Below are 7,263 nucleotides of genomic sequence, written 5' to 3' on the forward strand. Positions count from 1 at the left end.
GAGAAAAGGGAATCCTCCTACACTGTTGGTGGGAATGTAAGTTGGTACCGCCACTATGGAAAACAGTATGTGGGTTCCTTTAAAAACAAAAAATGGGGACTTCCCTGGTGGTCCAGTGGTAAAGAATCCTCCTTCCAATGCAGGGGACATGGGTTCGATCCCTAGTTGGGGCACTAAGATCCCACATGCCACGGGGCCACATCTACTGAGCTCGCATGCCTCAAAGAGAGAGCCCACGTGTCACAAACTACAGAGTCCATGCGCTCTGGACCCCACACGCCACAATTACAGAGCCCATATGTCCTGGAACCCGCACACCACAACTAGAGAGAAGAGAAGCCTGAGCACCACAACAAAGACCCCACATGCTGCAACTAAGACCCAACACAGCCAAAATAAATAAATAAAATAAAATAAATATTTTTTTAAATAATTAAAAAATAAAAACTAAAACTGGAGGGGCTTCCCTGGTGGCGCAGTGGTTAAGAATCCACCTGCCAATGCAGGGGACACGGGTTCAAGCCCTGGTCCAGGAAGATCCCACATGCTATGGAGCAACTAAGCCCATGCTCCACAGCTACTGAGCCTGTGCTCTAGAGCCCGTGAGCCACAACTACTGAAGCCCGCGTGCCACAACTACTGAAGCCCATGCACCTAGAGCCCGTGCTCTGTAACAAGAGAAGACACTGCAATGAGAAGCCCACGCACTGCAACAAAGAGTAACCCCCGCTCGCGGCAACTAGAGAAAGCCCGCGCGCAGCAACAAAGACCTAACGCAGCCAAAAATAATAAAATAAGTAAATTAAATAAAAAAACAAACAAACAAAAAATAGAGCTACCGTGATTCAGCAATCCCACTCCTGGGCATATATCCAGAAAAGACGAAAACTCTAATTCAAAAAGATACATGCACCCCAATGTTCATAGCAGCACTATTTATAATAGCCAAGACATGGAAGCAACCTAAGTGTGTATCAACAGATGACTGGATAAAGAAGATGCGGTGTGTGTAGACACACACACACACACACATATATACATATAATGGAATATTACTCAGCCATAAAAAAGAATGAAATATTGCCATTTGCAGCAACAAGAATGGACCCAGAGAATATCATATTAAGTGAAATGTCATAAAAAGATAAATATACGATATCACTTGTATGCAGAATGTAAAAATTAATACAAATGAATCTAAATACAAAACAGAAACAGACTCACAGACATAGAAAAAAAACTTATGGTTACCAAAGGGGAAAGAGAGTGGGCAGAACGATAAATTACAAGTATGGGATTAACAGATACAAACTACTATACATAAAATAGATAAGCAACAAGGATTTACTGTACAAAACAGGGAACAATATTCAATATCTTGTAATACCTATAATGGAAAATAATCTGAAAAACATATATACAGCTGAATCACTTTGCTGTACACCTGAAACAAACACAATAAATCAACTATATTTCAAAATAAAGGGAGATCGTCTCCCTTTAGAGTATATCTGGCAAATACTGCAAATAAATGATAACTATTATTATTACAATATTTTATACTAAAATACCCCTCTTTAAGAAACCTTAATGTATTTACATTAGCATACAGAAAAATCACTCTAATTATTCCCATTATATATATATGTCAAATAATCAGAAAGCATGACTTTTTCTCAAGGAGCTTGTGGAACCATTCATTCATATATTACATAAACATTTATTTTAAACAACAGTAATTATCATTGCCAGGCACTATGCTAAGTACTTTACACAAATTATTTTATTTAATCTTACAAAAGTCTTGTGAGTTCAGTAATGGCATTATCTCCATTTTATAGATGAAGAATCTAGGTTTGAAAAATACAAATAACTTGCCCAAGGTCACCATGTTAATCCATCACTGGTCTGATTCCAGAGGTGGAATTCTTAACCAGAACACTCTAGGCATGCCGGATGCTACGGGGATAGGAAATGAATAAGACAGCCCCTGTCACAGAGTTAACGGTATAAAAGCAGAGATTAAACAATTCAGCAAGCTAGAATATATGATGGAATCTGGCAAACATCACATAAGAGGCGCAAACACCCATGGAAATTCAAAAATAGGAATATTTTTTAAGTTTGAGTTAATTAGGAGATAGTTCTTGAAAAGGCACAATTGAACTGGGCTTTGAAGTAAGTTTTAGATAATAAGTTTTAGACAGGGAGAAATGGGTGGTAGGACAGTGCAATGCTAAGTGAAGCCAAGAAGTGAGTTATCAATCTAGGTATATGTGATGAAGCAGCTCACATTAGCCAGCCTCCTAAATTACTGAAGACTCACATTAGAGTTATACATCTGAGAGGCAGGTTTGAGACAGCACCATTACAGCAAAGTTCCAGTCTGAATCTTTAGAGCTACTCAGTCCTATACATAACCCACTCCCTGTGTTACCATATCCCCCCTCTAATCTACTTTCCAATCCTCTGCCTTCTATCACCAGGCTTGGGAATCACATTCACCACCCTAGATTCCAATCCCTACAGCTTATTACCTTGCTATTCTCTCATCTCTTAGGTAATGCCACTCTACCCTTTCCACTACATTTTTTTTTTAACTTGACCCTTGAGTACATGTCTTTTTAATATTCTCTTTGTTTTTCTTTTTATTGAGGTATAGTTTTCATCTACACTCTTCTCTAGCTCTTCCCCAGCCCACCAAATTCCTTTCCAAAGTCAATACAATTTCCTTAAATTCTGAATCTTCTCCTTGAACATTTCCTCCACCTCAGTTTAACTGAATCCTTTTTATTACATAATTATACATTATACATCTTTTTATTTACTACACTATTTTTTTAAGACTCTCTCAAGAATATTCTTCTCCCACTTATAAAAACAGGGGAAGGGATTAACAACCTCCTCCCCCTGCCACCACTTCCAATTAATATTCATCCTTATTGCAATAATTCCTCCTTTAAAATTCCCATAACTTGTATGTATTATTACCTCACCCATATTATAATTGCCATGTACTGACCCAAGACCCTTTCCAACATTCCTAGAATATTCTGATACTTGATTCATAGTTTTCCTCTGTATCATTAAAACCTACCATCATACCGAAGCTCTAAAACTTTCATAAATCAAATCACTCAATACAATGGACTCATCTTAATTTACTCTAGTCCAACAAACTTCTTCATATTACATTCCCATTTCAACAACGTGCATTCACAAATAGATTTAATAGGGTTACACTTCTCAAGCTCACAAATGTGAACCTCTCATTCTACAACATACTGTCCTTTAACCCTTCCATTTCCTCACTCGCACTGATCCCATTTTTTACCCCCACATCGTATAATACCCTTTAACCCTAAGTAAAACTAAATTCTTTTATTCCCCCCAAATTCTTGCTCCTAGACTGATTAGCACTGCTGAAGAAAATCATAATTGTAGTAACCACAACTGGTACTATCTACAGACGCACACGTGTTTTAACAAATACCTTTTCAAAATTAGTTAATAGTTCTTTTTTTTTTTTTTTTTTGCGGTACGCGGGCCTCTTACTGTTGTGGCCTCTCCCGTTGCGGAGCACGGCTCCGGACGCGCAGGCTCAGCGGCCATGGCTCATGGGCATAGCCGCTCCACGGCCTGTGGGATCTTCCTGAACTGGGGCATGAACCCGTGTCCCCTGCATCGGCAGGTGGACTCTCAACCACTGCGCCACGACGGAAGCCCAACAGCTCTTCTATTCATCCCTAATTGACCTCCTACTCTATTTTGAGCTCCCAATACCACCTGAAAGTCCCTCTTTCTCAAAAGATGATCTTGCCTATTTCACTTAGAAGCCATGATTGCAATATCCTTAACTTCTCAAAACTTATCTATATCTTTATCCATCTTCCCACCTTTACACAAGTCTTATTTAACAAACTGTCCTGAGTCTATCCTCCCCCATTTCTTCTAAGACTTCACCCTATCAATTATCTCCTACCAGATATCGTTCTCTCTCCAGTGAACCCTTTCCCATGCCATACAAACCTGATTTTTATAGTCTTTTTTAAATAATCCTTTCTACTTAATTTCATACTCAAGCTTGTTCCAAAATCTTTAATGCACATCTCATCTTCTATTTCCTCACCACCACTCATTCATTTAGCCTCTTGAAATCTGGCTTTTGTCCCTATTGCTCTACTAAAATCAGTGGTTAAAAAAAAAAAGTGACCTACTAATTGCCAAATCCAGCATCCTCATACTGCTTTAACTCTCTGATTTACATTGCATTCACTCTCCCTTGCTTCCCAAACCTATCATACTCCTTCTAATCTGCCTAACTGCTCACCAGTGTCTCTTCCTCCTTACTTTGAAATTAAATATATGTGATTCAAGATTTTTCTCACTCCATACTCTTTCTGTGGGTAATCCTATCCATTCCAATGGCTTCAGCTAACATCACTGCAAATAAAGTAGTTTTACCATGATTAATTGTAGATTCTGGTTTTGAACTTCAATTATGGTTCATCAGACACTGCATAATATGCAGCCATCACCTGGACCTACTGAAAAAAGAAAGGTGTATCATCATGGGACACTAGATCCTCAAGCTGAAACTGGGGGAGGAGGGAAGAGTTTCAAAATCAAGCAAGTCTGAAAAACACTGCATGTTCAATCTCTTGGAGAGGCAGAATGTATAGTAGCACAGCAAAAGCTCTGAAAAATCCTGCAGTAAATAAAATTTTCTTATAACTACAGTTGTCCCATTTATTTGTCCATCAAACCTTTTTTCCAAGTAAGATTCACTAACATCCTATGACAGTAAAAAAGATTTAAATTATATGTTTTGTAATCAGAAAGACCAGATTTTGAATCCTGGCTCTGCTTCTTGTATTGCTAACAGTTGCTTACCCTCCCTAAATTCCAGGTTCCTCATCTGTATATCAGAAATAATAATAACCACCTCAGAAGGTTTTCGAAAGAATTATAACATCTGTAAAATTCTTAGCATGCTGTTTAGTACCTAAGTACTAAAAAAACTTATCTATCCTTAACTGCAAATGAGAATGAACACAGATCTCCAAAGTTGTTGCCTGAACAGTTGATAACTTGAAATTTACTTCAACTTTCCTGTTTTAATTCAAAAATTCATTTGGAAGTTGTGATCTATGACTCTAATATATCTGTTATACTTTTGTTGTTGTTAAACATTTCTAATGGTCATGCTCCCTTGAATGACCATTAGCACTTTATTATTTCATTCAACTGTCACTAGACCTGTCTCTGGTACCAATAATTTTTTATCTGTGTCCCCATCTAATTCACTGCTTTGATATGCTGGAAACCTGGAAATAGGATATTCATCTTTATTGGGGTAATAAATAACTTAAACACATAGATTCAGTATAATAGGAAGAAAGCCTTCAGAAGCTTCTCATGAGTGAACTTTAGCATACAAACCATGTGATTTCTCCTCTCATGCTTAGAGGTGTTTTATGCTTGATTCTTGATTCATGGTCACATTCCAGAAAAGTAGGGCAATCAGAGTTTTCGTGGTTCTTCTACTTACAGAATTTTTCTTTATTAACTCATTTAAAAACAATAACACAATGCATGTTAACGTAACTATTTTTTAAATAACTTTAGTTTCAAAACATTGAGAAGAATGGCATTATTTTACTTTTTGCAACTCTCTTTAACATCTGACTTAATAAAAGACAGATGATTTCCTCTATATGCTTCTGCATTCAATTTGTTGTGATACATGTCATGTAGCCTCTGGAAAACTGTCCTGTACACAGGTAGAAGATTAAGAGGGAAAGGCAAACAATGTCTTAAAATTATGAAAAACCGTGTAAGCTCACAGACCCAAAAGGGACTCAGGGAACCCAGAGGTTCCCAGACCATACTTTGAGAACCAGTGCCTAAAACAGATACAGCCATGCCAGAAGCCATCCAACTCCTACAGTTGTCAGTTATGTGAGTCCACAAATGCTTGTTTTTTTGTTTTGCTTAAACCACCTGGAATTGGGTTTCTGCTACTTGCAACTAAAAGAGTTTTGAGCAATACACTATGTAACCCTTCATAGTTCTTCCTTGTTCAGGAGAAAGTTTAGGAAAACCTAGTGCAGTCTCACAGAGGAAACTTGAAACTTCATATCTTGTTTTCTCTCTCGACTGCTATCCGCCTTCCTTATACCTCTAACCTAGAATTCTTCCTGTTATTAATCAAAATTTTACCTTTGGGTACTTATGAAATTCTCACGATGATAAATGTCACTTCCAGTCATTCAAGTTCCAGTTAGCAACCCTCCTAATGAAATGGCAACTGCATGCACATAAATGTCACACAGAATTCAGAATCCCTTTAAGCCAACTGATTGTTCTGTTTCTGAGAATCTATGTGAGAAAATTAAATATACACTATTCAGAAAAGAATCATTCTTAAAAATTAATATTCATCTCTTAAAACCAGATGAATACTGGAGAACAGCTAGTTAATATTAGATCTGAGAATGGTTTTTACTATACATTAACAATTACTTTTCAGAAAGGACAGCTCCAAAAGGGAAGTCAGCAGAAAAAGAAATCCTCTCCAGAGGGATAGCTCACATAAATATCAACGTCTTTTAAGAATTAACAATTTTAAGGGCTTCCCTGGTGGCGCAGTGGTTGAGAGTCCACCTGCCGATGCAGGGGACATGGGTTCGTGCCCCGGTCCGGGAAGATCCCACATGCCATGCCGCGGAGCGGCTATGCCCGTGAGCCATGGCCGCTGAGCCTGCGCGTCTGGAGCCTGTGCTCCGCAACGGGAGAGGCCACAACAGTGAGAGGCCCGTGTACCACAAAATAAATAAATAAATAAATAAAATTTAAAAAGAATTAACAATTTTACTCTCAAATTTTACTTCCCACAACTACTTGCACCAAATTAACTGTAATAAATAGATAAATAAATCTAAGTGTAACCAGGTAAAGAGGATGGGATTTACTGAAGAACAAGGCTAATATCTTGCCCTTACCCCCAAAACAACGTACTAAGCCAAGGAGAAATGCTTTTATTGAAAAAAGGCTGTGCATGTTAAACTGAGGTATGATTACCCCTAAAGTTCTGTGTGAGGAAGCACACAAATGACACCAGATAAACACTGTGCATAGGCCTTATGTGTCAATTTCACTTGAAGGTTTGAGGGGAGAAAAAAGTATATTAAAACAAACATCGATCTATTGAAGGCATATACATACATACATATGTGTGTATATATGTATATATATAATACA

The 7,263-nt window shown here is 37.8% G+C and overlaps 1 protein-coding gene across 21 annotated transcripts in view; it reads right to left on the reverse strand.

Moving 5' to 3' along the window:
- SENP7 (SUMO specific peptidase 7) overlaps positions 1-7,263 on the reverse strand; it is a 171,357-nt gene that overhangs the window by 144,516 nt on the left and 19,578 nt on the right. The window lies entirely within an intron of this gene.

Source organism: Globicephala melas, chromosome 4 (genome assembly GCF_963455315.2).
Source record: "Globicephala melas chromosome 4, mGloMel1.2, whole genome shotgun sequence".
Lineage (NCBI taxonomy): Eukaryota > Metazoa > Chordata > Mammalia > Artiodactyla > Delphinidae > Globicephala > Globicephala melas.